This window comes from Octopus sinensis, linkage group LG8, assembly GCF_006345805.1.
Source record: "Octopus sinensis linkage group LG8, ASM634580v1, whole genome shotgun sequence".
Taxonomy (NCBI): Eukaryota; Metazoa; Mollusca; class Cephalopoda; order Octopoda; family Octopodidae; genus Octopus; species Octopus sinensis.
This window is the reverse complement of record NC_043004.1, coordinates 14,762,160-14,779,659: the sequence shown is the minus strand read 5'-3', so window position 1 is coordinate 14,779,659 and position 17,500 is coordinate 14,762,160. Positions and strand designations below refer to the sequence as shown.

The 17,500-nt window shown below is 35.9% G+C and overlaps 1 protein-coding gene and 1 long non-coding RNA gene across 16 annotated transcripts in view; both read left to right on the top strand.

Moving 5' to 3' along the window:
* The window catches only part of LOC115215203 (protein lev-9), a 731,789-nt gene that overhangs the window by 598,238 nt on the left and 116,051 nt on the right, over positions 1-17,500 (top strand). The window lies entirely within an intron of this gene.
* Positions 556-12,052, top strand: LOC118764495. The gene is made up of 3 exons (XR_005000307.1): positions 556-580; positions 5,468-5,472; positions 11,920-12,052. It is a non-coding gene; the product is annotated as an uncharacterized LOC118764495 (long non-coding RNA).

Below are 17,500 nucleotides of genomic sequence, written 5' to 3'. Positions count from 1 at the left end.
TAATATATATATATATATTATATATATATATATATTATATATATATATATATATATATATTATATATATATATATACACTGAAATTATTATTACATGATGGAGGCTGTGCAACGAATGTCATCATAAAGATATTAATTGGTTAAATGACTATATTCACCTATCAAACTTCTTCAATTTATGATCTATATATCCTTCGTGAAATAATTTCATAGTTTGAATCCACTGGATTTTAGCTGCATAGTTATCTACATTTTAATCCTCCGTATTGGATTACTACGATGTATGGTAGCAGGGTCTCTTAGAAGAGGTTTTTCTTATTGCCACAGCATTCTATGTATCCATAACTTGCACCACAAGCATTTATTAATTTTTGTAAATCTGTTCCTGTGTTTTTATGCAAGATTATTCATAGACATATGCATAAATAATAATAGTGCTTAAAACTAAGATAGGGGGTAGATAGATAAATTGACAGATATATCGGGTGAGAGAGTGAGAAAGAGAGAGAGTCAGATAGAGACAGAAAGACAGACATGGAGACAAAACCGAGAGAGAGAGTGTGTGTGTGTGTGTGTGTGTGTGACAGACAGACATATAGAGAGTCAGACAGGAAGAATGTTTGAAATGTAATTATCTGGAGTGTTGTCAATAATTTTAGCATGACAGATATCGTGGAATGAGAGAATATATACTAAATAATCAATTGATATAAGATATAAATTTACCATCTCATATTTGCATTTTCTCAAGATTTATGATTATAGATATCTGATTCTCTACAGTGTCTGAGATTGTCATATTCACTAAATGAAAGCTGTCAACTACGTGTATAATTTAATGAGAAAATACTGAAATATATAATAAAATAGCATTTGCCGTGTATATATGTATACTCTAGAGTATATATTTACACGCACCTATTATACATTAGCGTCTGTACGAGTTTGTGTGCGTGTTTGTGCGTGTGATTGAGTGAGTGTGTGGGGGTATATATATATATACCATAGTATAAAAAGGATGTATAAGTAGTTTTAAGGCATCAAACCAATTACGGCATTTTTATGCAGGAGAGAGCACAAGAATAAATAAATTTAGCAAATAACCAACAAAAGCTGGAGAGCGAATGTTCATAATGATTCTTCATAGACAGCGGCTACTTGATGCATGTGTGTGTGTGTGTGTGTATGTGTGTGTGTGAGTGTGTGGATATTTATCGGTCATATTTTATTTGTGGAAGTCGTTGAACCGCTAGATTTCACATATGTAATAACGTCGATGCCAAGTGTTCATGGGGGAAAAACATAGCACAAATGCGACCACTCATACACACACACGTACACTCACACACAAACACACACATCACACACATGCACAAAATACGAAAAATCACACACACACACACGCACACACACACACACACACGCGTACACACACGCACACACACACACATGTATATATATATATATATATATATATATATATTATATATATATATATATATATATATATATATATATATATATATGACAGTTGTTTCAATAAATAAAACGTATATATTTAGTATTTACGTTTTATCTATTATTTTGCACATTACTTAATCATCGGTATATTATTGTTATTTTATATTTAATATTTCTATTATATGTCATTTTCTAGATGTTGTAATTTAATTGTTCCTTTTGAAATGATAAAATATACGTTTTTTTCTAATTTTATATATATATATATATATATATATATTTTTGTAAAATTTGACTTAGTATTTCTAAATTGAATTTTTCCCTGTAAGTTAGAAATAATATTCCTTAAATTATTATTATTTATATATACATATATATATATATATTATATATATATATATATATATATATATATATATATATATATATAATATTATATTATATTATATTAGGGGGAAAATGAAAACCAAGGCTGAATCTCAAGTCATTTAGTATAATTTAATTGGTGTAAGGTACTTTCAAGACTTACATCTGTTTCTGTGATAAGCCAAGTGGTTGATTAGCATGTCCACGGAATACCCAGTGCACGGACATGCACAGACATGCTAACCAACCATTTGGATAGACCCAGAAACAGCAGTAAGATTTCAAATTAGCCATATATATGTAAATATATATACATGTATGTACGTATGTGTATATGTATATAATATATATATACATGCATAGATACATGTATATATAGTATATATTATATATATATATATATATATATATATATATATGATACAAAATGGGACAACAACGCAAAAACACCCATCAGCCAGGTGATACAAAAAGGGACAACAAAACATTCACATAGACAATACAAAGAAAACAAGGACAGGTCATTCGAAGTTTTCTTTCCTCAGTCAAGCATCAGATTATCCTCGCAATTTCAGCTGATTAATATAGTATAAAAATACGATAACGATATATTGATATATTAAGATATATTAAATACATTATAGTATAAGTGGCTCGCTAGCAATTAAAAACCATAAAGGAACTAATAAATAAACTGTGCACAATAGCACGACTGCTAAAAACAAGAGTCAAAATTAACTCTAAATCCGCAAAAACACTGTGATTTGTTGTGGCTTTTAGACTCATATATTTAGACATCGCTGGTTTATATATTAAAGCGCAGTTGTCGCTCTGTGGTGAGAAGCTCGCATGTCAACCACGCACACACACACATATATATGTACCACGTAAAATCTATCTGCCAACTGAATGTGGCACTCCTGCATAGGACCATCTTACTACAGTTTAACCGTAGTAAAACATATTTTCCATCTGGTTATCGTCACATGATCTGCGTATGAAATATACTGTGCGCAGGGAATCATACTACTCCTTCCTAGCCACTAGTATTACCAGCAATCGCGGGTTGGAGACAGCAGCTTACTCGATCCTACTCACAGAATAGAAATAGAGAAGTGACAAACATCACTGATCTTGTATTAAATAAAACAGTTTAAATATATATATATATGTGTGTATATATATATATTTATGTGTATATGTGTGTGTGTATGTATGCATATATATACATATATACACATATGTACACACGCACACCACAACACACACACATACTTATATATAATATATATATATATATATATATATATATATATATATATATATATTATATATATATATATACATATATGTGTGTGGGTATATATATATAAAGGCTAGCTGTGGATGTAACGCACTACCGTCAGGGAATTATCTCTCCAGCGTCGACTGCGGAGGGAGTTGAGAACGGGCATTTCTGACGAGATTGCGCAATACATATATATATATATATATATATATATATATATATATATATATATATATATAGTTAATATAGTGGCTAGCGATTTTCTTCACTATTTGAGGGACCCTGCCTGACACGAGTCCCAGGCTCAGCTGGTTCCGGCTGACAGTACCCGATATGTGACCCTAGTCAGGGTTACTGAAAGGAGACAAACTTCAAAGAAATCTGGAGAGGAGCCCAGTAGGCGGTTTAGTGTTCGACTCGACACTCTTCCGGCAGCTCCTGCAACCAAGCTGGTGCCAAACGTAATGCTCTGCACTCCTTTGGACTACTTCAGGAAGGTCGAGAGAGGAATCATGACAATTTGGGCTACCCAGGATCTTCTTAAATCTAGCCCAGGAGTACGCAAAACTGGAGAGGACATGAAATGTAAAAACCAGACTGGATTATTTTATGCGCAACTTCATTGTCTCCCGAGACAAACGGACGTCAACAAAAACAAGTAAATCCAAAAAAGAAGAACAAACACAAAAACAACAACGCGAGGGCGTGGTACGTGCAAAGATTTAGCAGACGCTCAGGGAAAGAAAGAAATGTGGTTTTACGTTATGGGCAACGCTCTTCTCAGAAACAGAGTAAAGTCCAATAGAAAGGAAGACGGAGGAAGAAAATCGCCAACGATTCACATGTGTGTGTGTGTGTGTGTGTCTGCGTTTGTGTATGCGTGAGTGTATGCGTGTGCGTGTCTTTGAGTCTTTGTGTCTGTGTGTGTGCCTTGGTGTCTGTGTTTTCTCCCAACACCGCTTGACAACCAGTGTTGGGATGTTTACGTCACTGTAACGTAGCAGTTCGGCAAAAGAGAATAATTGCATAAGTAGGCTTTCAAAAACCGCTTAGGGGTCGATTTGTTTCACTAAAATCCCAGCATGGTAGGCAGTCAAGCCAGTAAAACATAGAGAACAAAGGTACACACATACAGACACACACATATGCACATACACACACACACACTCACACAAACATATATGTATGTATTTATGTAAATACACTGACATAAATAATTGTGAGTCTGAGACGGCCATGTCTGCGTAGACGCGGTGAATGTAACAACGTTTCATCAGTACCCTCGCTTCTCTTATAGTGTAAGCTTATACATACAATTTATTTGAAAGTTAATGGAAATCAACATTAAAGCGGAGGTGTTTGATGCATTTTCAAACTGTCATATTATAAATTCGTCGTCTCTCAAGACTTCAACTAAATCATACTTTACCTTCGCCATAATTTCACATTCCAAGTAGTGTTATATCATTACTTCAGATTTTCAGTTGTCTACTCTCTCTCTTTCTCTCTCTCCCTTTCTCTCATTCTCACCATTTCTCCCATAGCAACACACTTGCCACCCACACACTCACATGTTCGAATAACTTGGCACTCTTTAATACACAAACATTCTTTTCACTACCCTTATAATACAAACACACCAGCAAACATACGAAGCATTTATATATACATATATAGAGAGTGAGGGGGAGGTAGTGAAAGAGAGAGGAGAGAGAGAGAGAGAGAGAGAGGAGAGAGAGAGAGAGAGAGAGGGAGAGAGAGATTTAGAGAGATACTTACGTACATACATACATGTATATATGCATACGAATATACATATAATGTTTTGTATGTTTGCGTATGTGCATATATGTTTGCGTATTTGCGTATTTGCGTATATTTATATATATATGCTCAGGCGTAACTGTGTGGGAAGAATCTTGCTTTTCAACCACATGGTACTGCGTGAAATCTTGGGCAAGTGTCTTCTATCAAAGCTTTGTGAGTAGATTTGGTGCGTGTGTATGTTTTGTGTTGGCCCCGACTACCATCACTTCACAACTGATGTTGGTGTGTTTATGTCCGCGAAACTTAACTGTTCCCCAAAAGAGACCGATAGGATACGTACCAGGCTTACAAAGAATATGTCCTGGGGTCGACTTCTTCTATAAAAGACGGCGTTCCAGCATGGCCACAGTCAAATAACTAGCTGGGACGGAAGAGCTTCTGGCAGCGCATGGAAACATGACTTTACGGTTTGAAGGCAGCGTGCAAAAAGGAAGGGGTTAGCAGTGACACAAGTGAGGAGGAGTGAGAGAGAGAGAGATAGAAGAAGACACGCAGCTGAGAGAGAGATGAGTAAGAGGGAGAGAGAGAGGGTAAGGTAAAGCAAGGGGAGAGAATTTCGCGTCATAATTATATTATAAAACAATACTAGGAGGATAAGAAACGGAACAAAGCGACGAATCGAACGAACCCGACGCGAAGCGCTGTCAGACAATAGTGTAATAAATGAAATATATGAATACATACAAACATATATGTACGTATCTACATCTACATGTATATATACATGCATATATAAATATATATATACGTAAGTACAGGACACCACAAATAGACGTAGAACTCAACAGAAACAGAAACAGAAATATATATATATATACAGACACATACACGACGGTCAGACGGAAAGTCACTGTGTATCAAATTACTGTAGAAGGCTCGGGTCAGCCAAAGGCTACAGAAAAACACACAGAGCAAGTCGTATATATCAAACCGCTTAACTCCGGGTTTATTCCAACCCGCATTACACTCTGGGCGAGTGTCTTATATTGTAGCCTCGGGCCTACCAAATCTTTGTATGAGCGAATTTCGTAGGCGGAAACTGAATGAATTGTTTGTATATGTGTGCGTGTTTGTGTATGTGTGAGTGCGTGTGTGAGTCTGCGTGTTCCTGCGCGCGTGTGTGCTTGCTTCTCACTACCGCCTAAAATCCGGTGTTTGTCTCTAAGTTAGTGGTTCGGAAAAAGTGATCCGATCGCCTAAGTACCAAGATTTTAAAAGAAAATAAGAACTGGAGTCGATTAATTGGCCTAAAATTCTTCAAAGCGGTGCTCCAGCATAGCTACAGTCTAAGGACTGAGACTTGTGAAAAAAAAATACACACACACACACACACACACACACACACACACACACACATACACACACACACACAACACACACATACACAGGCCCACGCACATATGTTTATATATATATATATATGTCTGTGCATGCATATACGACACGTACACAGACACACAAACTCACACGCACATGTATAAACATATTAGTATATAAAAATGATACAAGTTTGTGTAATTTTCTGCGAAATTGAAAGTAATTTAATGCGTCCATTTTACTCCAACCTTACGTTCCTTTCATTCCTTTATTCAGAATTCTGAACAATAGTTGTTCTTTTTTACTCCGTATATTTCCTCTCTATGTCATTGTTTGCATATTTACGTTTTTTTAATTAATCATGATTATTCTTGCCTCATCTTTTCCTATATTACTCATTATATTTTAATTCACTTGAGTTTTTGTACGTTATATTTGTATAGAACTATTATGTACGTATGCACAAGCACTCATATATATATTTATATATGTATATATAAATATACAAACGCACACGTGTATATGCATATACTTACATATACATACACATATACACGTATATACACAAACACAGACGCACACACACGTCTATGTATTTATATATATATATATATATATATATATATATAGATACATATATACATACATGCATTCACTAGAACAAATAACGACCAACTTGAAAAAGAACATATTGCCATATCGATCACTTACTCAAATGAATAATATATGTACATGTGTAGACATATGTGTGTTTAATAAATATGTGTGTATATATGCGTTTATGACCGTGCATATACATATATATATATGTGTGAGTGTATATATATATATATATATATGCACACACAGACACACACACACACAGATGGTATATTGAGACACAAAAACATACGCCTGAAAACACATGCGCACACGTATATGTTGATATTTAATGCTTTTTTTTCTTATTAGTACAGCACTCTACTTCTCTACCCGACATATCAGCACTCCCCGAGAAAAATATATATTTACTGACACGTGTAGTTCAAAAACATTGATAATCATTACTTGTCACTAGACATTACGAATGACAAGAATGATGAGCGCAAAATGTTGAACATGTCAGTTTTAGCTTCGCAGATACCTATAATATCAATACATTTTACAAGATTATATAATGTATGTAAGCCGAAATCTAGACACATGTAATCATAATCATCTTCTTACTGTAAACAAATCATTACCACCATAAATGTACATAATTTCAGCGGCAGAATCATAATAGCAACACTCTATCCATATACACATCTTGATATCAGTTCATACTATTCTCAGAACAGTTAATCTGTAACAAATTTATTCAAATAGCCATCGTTTCCGTTGGGACTGCTTTTATTCCATTAAACTTCTTCATCAGTGAATGATTAAGAAGGCTTTGAAAAATTCCACATTGCTCATTAATTTTATCTCCCTACTATCGTCAACAAATTAATACCTTCAGTATTTCGTTTCTACTCGTAAGTTATAAGAATCACACTTTTGTAAGATTAAGCAATGGAAATCCAATTCGTACTCTACGCTGTTAATCTTGAGTTACATTCTATTTATGCAATCAAGATGTTATCATAACATTCCCCTTTTCCTTTACTTTGCCTTTGAAAATCCCGTAAAAGTGTCTTATATATGTGACTCAATTCACACAACATATGTTGGATACATTTATTTCCATTTATACGTATACGCACATTACGTACCTACCCACACATATATCTTGATATTAACACAAGTATAATGTGGAAAGTGTATGTCTATGTATGTCTATGTATATATATATATATATATGAAGATTAAGATATAAAGTCAAATTGGGCTATCACACTCATACAGTTATAAATTCTGCTTAAAATGTGTATACATATATAATTACATATATTATAACTGTATGAGTATCTTATTATATATATTGTAACTGTATGAATATGATTGCCTAAATTGAGTTTATATCTTAATTTTTATCTTCTGTCCCGGGCTCGGGTATGGCATTCCATAAATATAAGACTAAAGCTGCTGTTGATTAGCTCCAAGAGGCCATCGCCTCTTGCTCGCTATATGACATACGAAACTGTGTCCATGATAACCTTCGAACAGGGGATGTCAGCCGCTTCCCCTTGCTGGCCAGGCACCTGCAGACATGTTTCAGGGCATTTGCCCTTTATCGAGGCAGAGTAGCCAAACCCACCCGGCGTCGCTGCTGACCGTCTGTTCGAAGGATTATTTACCTAATTTCAGTGGAATACATCCACTGGTTTTCAAAAATAGAAATATTATTATTCCTAAGTCTCTCTAAAGGATACTACGGCAGTGGTACTGGATATTAACAGTTATCGCTATGCCAATATGGCAGTCCATAAACATAAAACTAAAGCTGTCGTTTATTAGCTCTAAGCGTGAAACCACCGGTGACCAGGTGTTATCACATTCTTTTAGTGTGTCCTTTAACGACAGTTTCCAAATCACACCAACAAATTTAAATTGAGTACTTTAAAGGGTTCCAAGAACCAAATCCTTTTTAGTGCCTAGTGGAATCCTTTTGAAAAATTAGCAACTCATTGAATGACAAATAAACAATTGTAAACAAAATATAATTTAATTTCAGTTTCGACTTTACATATAAGTTTTAATAATGACTGAGCGGTTACATATTAAGTATTCTTGTCTAAAGTTAACTGTGATGGATGAAACAGTGTAAAAGTATTTCTTGAAAATTTATAAAGACTGCGGTTCACCATCGCATCGGTTATGATATCGAAAAATATTTAAGAAGAGAAAAAAACGTAAGGTCTGATGAAATTACTTTTTAGAATTTTGTTGTAATAGAAATATTATGTCTATCATAGTGAGAATGAAGAAAATGGGTAGGCGAAACATGAACACAGTAGAATAAATTGTTTACTATTAAAGAAAGTTCTGCTATTATTGTCGGATGAGTTACAAACCTCCGGTACTAAAAGTGGAATTCTGGGACGTTAATTTTCATTTATCCCTGTCTTAGCAATATAAACGTTTCGTTGATAAAATATCTATGGCGAATATTATCAGCAATTTAATTGGCAATTATTAAAAAGGGCACAATACGTGAAAGGAATGATGCAGACATTAGCTCGAAGGCGGTAATACGAAAACTATGGATTTCATTAGGAGAACCTAAGGCTGAAAACAAAATTCGCATCTCTGATGTCATTTTAAAAAATAAACCAAACACTTATGACTTATAGACATATTAGCATATACTTGCACATAGGAACTCTCCGATCCAGATGCTTATGCAGGCATGCCCACGTACACATGCATACACAAACTTTAATTCACATTTACATAGAGTGGGGTGTTATAAGTCTACTTTGTATCAACATATCGGCTACAAAACACTACGTACACTCATGCATACGTATACATTCACAAATCTACACGCGCACACACACACACACACACTCTCACACACACACACACACAGACACACACACACAAACACACACACACACACACACATATATATATATATATATATATAATATATATATATATATATATATATATATATATATATATAAATATATATAAAAGCAACTAATGTGAGAGACAGAAGATGGCAGTTACGAGACTCTTTATGAACACTACGATTGTTTCGACCCATCTAGCATCGGTCTCTCACGAGTGGGATACCAGACAACTAATTTAGGTGTATCCTTCAGTGTAGGTGTGTCTCTTCATGCGATTTCAAGACGTATCTCCTAAACATAAATTCTGTATCGCACAATTGATAGCATATATATATATATGGCTATATATATACATACATGTGTGTATGTGTGTGTGAGGGAAAGTATGAGTGAGAGAGAGAGAGTGTGTGTGAATGACTTGCATTGTTGTGGATCATGGCAGGTTTAAGCGCCTCTATGAATCTGCTTGAATTGACTTGAAATTAACAAATATAATCTCGACAACCCCTATAGAAGCAGCACATTTTTTTTTCGTCATATTTTACGAATACTCTCCGAACCAAACATAAAGAAATTCTGTAAATTTAACATAAATCATAGCTTTAATGATAATTTTCTCTTAATATTAGAAGTGATTATCTGCTATTGTAGACGGTGCAGAACTCATGAATACCTTGTAAACATTTGCCAAATATTGAAACAAGAACTAGATAGAAACTGTAAATTTCTATTCCCACAGTAAATGATATCAAAGAGAATTTATTTACCATAATTTCAGATGAACGTAATGTTTATATTTTCTGAGTGTTGGCTCTTTGATTAGTGATAATAATTACGCCACAATTTACATAATGAAAATTGTTATATTAGACATGCTGTTCAGAATGTAAAGTGCATTAAGTGTGCGCCATAATGATGCTTTTACCCTGTAAGAGAAGTTTTTGTGGTCACACGTTTATATCTTATTTATTTGTTCATTGAAGAAGTGTACTAACATGCTTTTCCATTAATTCCTACAGTAAGAATAACCTATATTCGCCTTTCCAATAATCACAAATTAACAACATCCCATTTTACTATGCTTAAATATATGACATATTTTTACAGCAGAGTGCACATGGTAGATATTGTATTAACTTAATATGAAGAGCAGAAGCCGTTTTTGCCTGCAAACGATAGTATAAAGTAACAGAGTGAATTTCCTCAATGAACTTGTAAATAAAAGGTGATATTCTCCATTATGGATATTAACGTAGGTGATAGAAGAGTTTAGATCACAGAGAAATTGGAATTATAAAAATTTGATTTAAAGTAATAAGAAACTTATACCAGATATTGAAAAAGACGAAAAGCTCCACTTAAAAACGAAGACAGACATGTTAAAAGAATTTAATTAAATCGAATGAGGAAAAAAAATGTGTGAAAACTAAAGTGAAATAAACTATATATTTGCACTAGTTCTGAATTTGTGTGAAAAATATTACGATTAAAAGTTACCGATGTTTATTAAAGAGAAACTGTAAATAAATATTATTTCTCGAAGATTTAAACATCATGTCATAATTGTTTAAGAGCGGGTCTACTAATTTCATATGCAACTTAAAGGTAATAAATGCATGGTGGTGGAAGCACTCCGTCGGTTACGACGACGAGGTTCCGGTTGATCCGAATCAACGGAACAGCCTGCTCGTCAAATTAACGTGTAAATGGCTGAGCACTCCACAGACACGCGTACCCTTAACGTAGTTCTCGGGGATATTCATCGTGACACAGAGAGTGACAAGGCCGGCCCTTTGAAATATAGGTACAACAGAAACAGGCAGTAAGAGTGAGAGAAAGTTGTGGTGAAAGAGTACAGCAGGGATCACCACCATCCCCTGCCGGAGCCTCGTGGACCTTTAGGTGTTTTCGCTCAATAAACACTCACAACGCCCGGTCTGGGAATCGAAACCGCAATCCTATGACCGCGAGTCCGCTGCCCTAACCACTGGACCATTGCGCCTCCACCAATAAATGCATACGCATATATACACATGCATTCTTACACACACTCACACACGTGTATATATATATATATATATATATATATATATATGTGTGTGTGTATACACACACAAGCGCCAACACGTGGATACATACATACATACATACATATACACACATAAACACGTATATATAAAGGTGTGCTTTAAAAGTTCCTGGCTTTCGGTAAAAGAAAATACAGGAAGATCAGTTGATCATGGTTTTTTTCAACATATTCCCGTCTCAGATTCGCACACTTATTGCAACGGTCCTTCATATTTTTTAACCTCTGCAAAAGAACTCAGAAGTTTGAGCCTTCAACCAAGCCTTACGTGATACCCTTAAAGCCATGAAATTTTCAGTCCCCTGCTAGCTTTTTGGAGCCCACAAGATGGCAGTACAGCCGAAAATCGATAGCCGATAGCCTTTGAGAAGCGAGGCATTTCCTACTCCATATTTTAAGAGGTCTTGGGCCTATAGGTTTTGGGATCTGACGATACATCATAAAACTATATATATATAATGGGGAAGGCCGATTCAAGGAATTACCTTAAGTTTCCCATCCATAGAGGGTTTGGTTTTATGATGTATCGTCATATCCCAAAACCTGTTGGCCCAAGACCTCTTTAAAAGATGTCTTGCTTCTCAAAGGTAACAATGGAGACTATCTCCTTTGGCTATCGGCTATCGACTTCCTGCTATACCGCAAACTTGTGAGCTTCAAAAAGTTAGCAGGAACTTCGTGAAGTGTAAACAAGGCCCGAAAATCTCCGTTCTGGAGTTAAGGATGATTCCTGGTTCAAGGGAGGGCTTTAGGATTCTTTCCCCTTCAGCTATGCATAATTTGCAACTTTATGTCCCTTTGATGGAGTGGCCTGGGTTCTCAAGGAGTTTCCAGGAGATTGTGTATGGAAACTCATCGTAACTCAGTTGCCAGACATGGCTGGCCAGTATTGTTACGTATCTCTTTTCCGGACCTCAGAAGGAAGACCCGTGGCTGGAAAGACGTTGTTTGAATGAGTTTCCAAATCATCCAATATATCTCCGTGGGCATGTGCTGTCGGCGCTGTGTCTGTATCTGCTGGTGTTGCTGATGTTGCTGCCGCTGTCATCGTTATTGTTGGAGCTGGGACTGCTGGTTTTGGCGTCAGTTGAGGTGGTGGTGGTGGTGGTGGCGGCGGTAATGGTATCGATGAAGGTGTTGTTGTTGTATGTATATATATGTGTGTGTGAGTGCGCGTGTGTGTGAGTACGCGTGTGTGTTTGTGTGTTGTAAACATGCACACGTTGAATTGCTGAATTTTGAGGAATGGATGATAGACAAGTATTAAGTCACGGGTTTGGAGCGCAAAGCAGCGATATGTATAAATGCAATGGTATTACCTATTCGAATATGCCAATAGCGCATTCAGACTTGTAAACAAGCCATTCACTCTGTTATATCATAGAGAAAATTAAGCGCTGTAGACACAGTCTGGATAGGTGGCGCTGCAAGCTGATGTGGATTTATTTACATCATTAATCCACAGCGAAAAATGTTCTCTTTTACAAAACAGAGTGAACAGCTTGTTTACAATTCGGAGCCTGATATTAGAATATTTGAACTGGTAATAACATAGCAAGTACTAAGGGTCTATAGACTATGTAGCTTATTGCAATTGAATGTTGATCTCTGAATGTGAATTCCACAAGTCCGCATTCTTCAGGAAAGAAATGTTACACTTTTGTTTGGCGATGTATTTATATTTGTTCGTGAATTTTGAGCTAGTATTTGTAACAGTTCATTGATTTTCTTTTTGCGCTTTCATTGGTTGTTATATTTTATATCTTGTCATCATCTATTTGTGTGATCGGTGTTCACTTACCTTATATTCATTGAAAAAGGTTTCGTATAGTTAATGTGTTTTACTTAAATTTTTTATTGTCTGGACTGAATGGTTTGGTGGAGTTGTTTTTGTTTTTTATGCGTGGCTAGAGGAGTTTGAAAAAATATATTTCCTTGTGAGTCTATTGTTGTAGGCCTTCCGAATTTTACGATGAAACTTGTGAATAGGAAGCTCACTTTGTGACCATGTGCTTTTGGGTAAAGTTCTGCAGTACGTTACCTTGGTCAACTGACTTCTTCTACACCTCCGGGTTCATAAATGCTTTGTGAAGGAAATTTGGTACACGGAAACTTAGTGAAAGTCTATTGTATACACCCCACCCCAACCCCTCATGTATACATATATATATACTATATCCAAAATGGAGATGAACACCAATTTTAACAATATGATCGGCTTGCTCCTTGGGCAAATGTCTTCCGCTATAGCCCCGGGCCGACCCATGCCTTGTGAGTGGATTTGGTAGACGGAAACTGAAAGAAGCCCGTCGTGTATATGTATATATGTATGTGTGTGTATGTGTTTATGTGTCTGTGTTTCTACCACCAGCATCACTTCACAACGGATGCTGGTGTGTTTACGTCCTCGTAACTTAGCGGTTCGGCAAAAGAGCCCGATAGAATAAGCACTAGGCTTACAAAGAATAAGTCCTGGGGTCGATTTGCATGGCAACAGTCAAATGACTGAATCAAGTAAAATATGTGTGTGTGTGCTTGTGTGTGTCTGTGTATATATATACATATATATAAATACACACACACACACACATGCGTTAGTGTATGAGCGCATATTTCTGATCTACTTTGTCCTTTACTGACAATCGGTGCTCGTTTATGTACCCTGTTTGCGTAAATGAGCACTGAGGCAAGATACGTACCGATGAGAATTAGATCGAGTAAACTCTTCATGATAGTACTTGTGAAAGGTGGCAATCGTCAGATTTATTGAAATACGTAAAGAATAGAAAAAAAATATATAGGAATTATTTCATTATTGAAGTGTTTAGAAGTGTCTGTCATTAATGGTATTTCATGGTTGATTTAAATTTGATAATGTGTTTTCAATCTTGTTTTGGCCAAGAATGAAGGATTAATATATCTTTATTGGGTGGAGAAATCGGCGAAGTTTATTGAATTTGGCGTTTAAACAAATTAAAAATTTCTTGTTGGTTTGTTTCGATAGAGTTTGTGTCGTTTAAATTATTAATCATCAGGTGTGTTTGCTTTCGTGTGTATGTGGGAATGTATGCTTTATTCATTGTTTGTTGTTATTTGTGAATAATGTTTATGTCCCAGTTCGTTTGTTCTGCGCACTTACGTGTACTGGTCTAGGTTTGTCTGTGAATTGATTGTGTAAGTCTATGAGAAATGTTTTACATATAAAATTCAGCCCGGTTGTTTGTGGCTCAATTTCTATGGGAGGCTAATCAAGCCGAGGCATGTTCTGATTTCCCGTTGTAAATATATGTGTAGTGAATATCTGCATTTCATATGCGTGTGGGTTTTGTGACCAGGTTAATTTGCTTCTTCACTTATGTCGTATGTCTATCATGTAGCGCAACTATAGTTGTCTTGTCCTGCTCGAATAAAATACAGTTGTTGAAATTAAATCTATTAGCTTATTTCATTCCTCTTCTTTAACGCGCAAGTCTATACGTGTATGGCCGCGCATGCGTGTATTGCTTCGTGTGATTACGTGGAACATTTTTGTGTCTATTATTTACCATTTTATATTGTAGTCCATGTAGTCTCCATTAATTTCCAGATCTGGTCGTACACGTTCCTGTGCTACCTTTATTTTGTACATGTTCAAGAATCTGCATTTTATCTGTTTAAATGTTCTATTCGTAATATATATCGATATAATTTTGGGGTGAGGATTTGGCAGCTCTTGGATACTGTTGCTTCTTGAACAATATCTTTTAGGTAGATTCCATATAGCGGTTATATTTCATATAATTGTAGTCTCGTAAGTATATTTTGGGTTTCAATAGGTACAAAAGTAACAAGTAATCAGCAAACGTGGAGGCGCAATGGCCCAGTGGTTACGGCAGCGGACTCGCGGTCGTAGGATCGCGGTTTCGATTCCCAGACCAGGCGTTGTGAGTGTTTATTGAGCGAAAACACCTAAAGCTCCACGAGGCTCCGGCAGGGGATGGTGGTGATCCCTGCTGTACTCTTTCAACCACAACTTTCTCTCACTCTTACTGCCTGTTTCTTTCTGTACTGTATTTCAAAGGGCCGGCCTTGTCACTCTCTGTGACACGCTGAATATCCCCGAGAACTAACGTTAAGGGTACACGTGTATGTGGAGTGCTCAGCCACTTACACGTTAATTTCACGAGCAGCTGTTCCGGTTGATCGGATCAACCGGAACCTCGTCGTCGTAACCGACGGAGTGCTTCCATTAATCAGCAAACACAAAAGAACAAACCAACGAACCGGAAGAGAGAAATAATCACATAGACACTAGCGAATATAAATATGCCGTCAAATATAGCCGAATGAAAATGCAGCGGTTATCGCCTGAAGGCAACCTGTGTGTGGAACTCAGTTCGGGAGATAATCACGCACGCACACAAACACACATGCATATAGCTCTATACATGGACATACTTATATATACGCGTGGATGTATGTATATGTATAAATATATATATACATGTGTGTGTGTGTGCTTATATATATATATATGTATGTATGTATGTATAGCATATATATATATGAAAGCGAATGGTTCAGTGGTTAGAGCTTCGAGCTTACGATCGTGAGGTTGCAAGTTCCATTCCCGGAACAGGCGGCGTGGTGTGTTCTTGAGCAAGATACTTGCTTCAGTTTACTCAGCTGTAAAAATGAGTTGCGATGTCACAGGTACCAAGCTGCACCGGACTTTGTCTTTCCCTTGGATAACACTGGTGGCGTGGAGAGGGGAGGCTGGTATGCATGGGCGACTGCTGGTCTTCCATAAACAATCTTGCCCGGACTTGTGCCTCGCAGGGTAACTTTGTAGGTACAATTCCACGGTCATTCATGACCGAAGGGGGTCTCGAATATATATATAGATATATATATATATATATATATGTGTGTGTGTGTGTGTGTGTGTGTGTGTGTGTGTGTGTTTGTGTCTCTGTGTGTGTCTGTGTATGTGCGTGTGGGTGTGTGTGCCTGTGTGTGCGTGTGAGTGTGTGCGTGGGTGCGTGTGTGTGCGTATTCATAATATGCGTATAGAATACCCTATAGTAATGAACACATACGCAATCTCAATTTTTCGTAATATACGCCCAAAACTTCTCTCTTTCTTTCTTGTCTGTATATATTATATATATATATAATATATATATATAGATATACAGACATATTTATATATATATATATATATATATTATTATACGTACATACACAATAATACATATACATGTTTTATATTAAAACGCCTCCGTGTTACCGTCAAAATACAAAATACATATTTCAAATTCAAGCCAAAATGTTTTTAATTACGTTTCTCAATTTTCAGTTCGTATCTTAACTCACATAAAATTAATCAATATTGAGGCATTCTTATTGTACTAACGCAAAAATGCTAATTCCTTTACATTTCCCACATATGTGAATGTATTCTGCCCCTGTTGTATGTTGTGGTTTGCCTTTTTTATCTTAAAAATCTCATATTTTGAATCCAATTATATCTGTCATCTATACAGTGAAATATTAAAATCTTTGAAATATATCTACGTTGCTTCTCTTGAGAATGCTCAGTATTGTTAATTGTTTTTTTTATATTTCGTGCATGACAATTGATTTTATGTTTTAAATGTCTACATATATTTTGGTTTTATTTATCCCTATTTATAT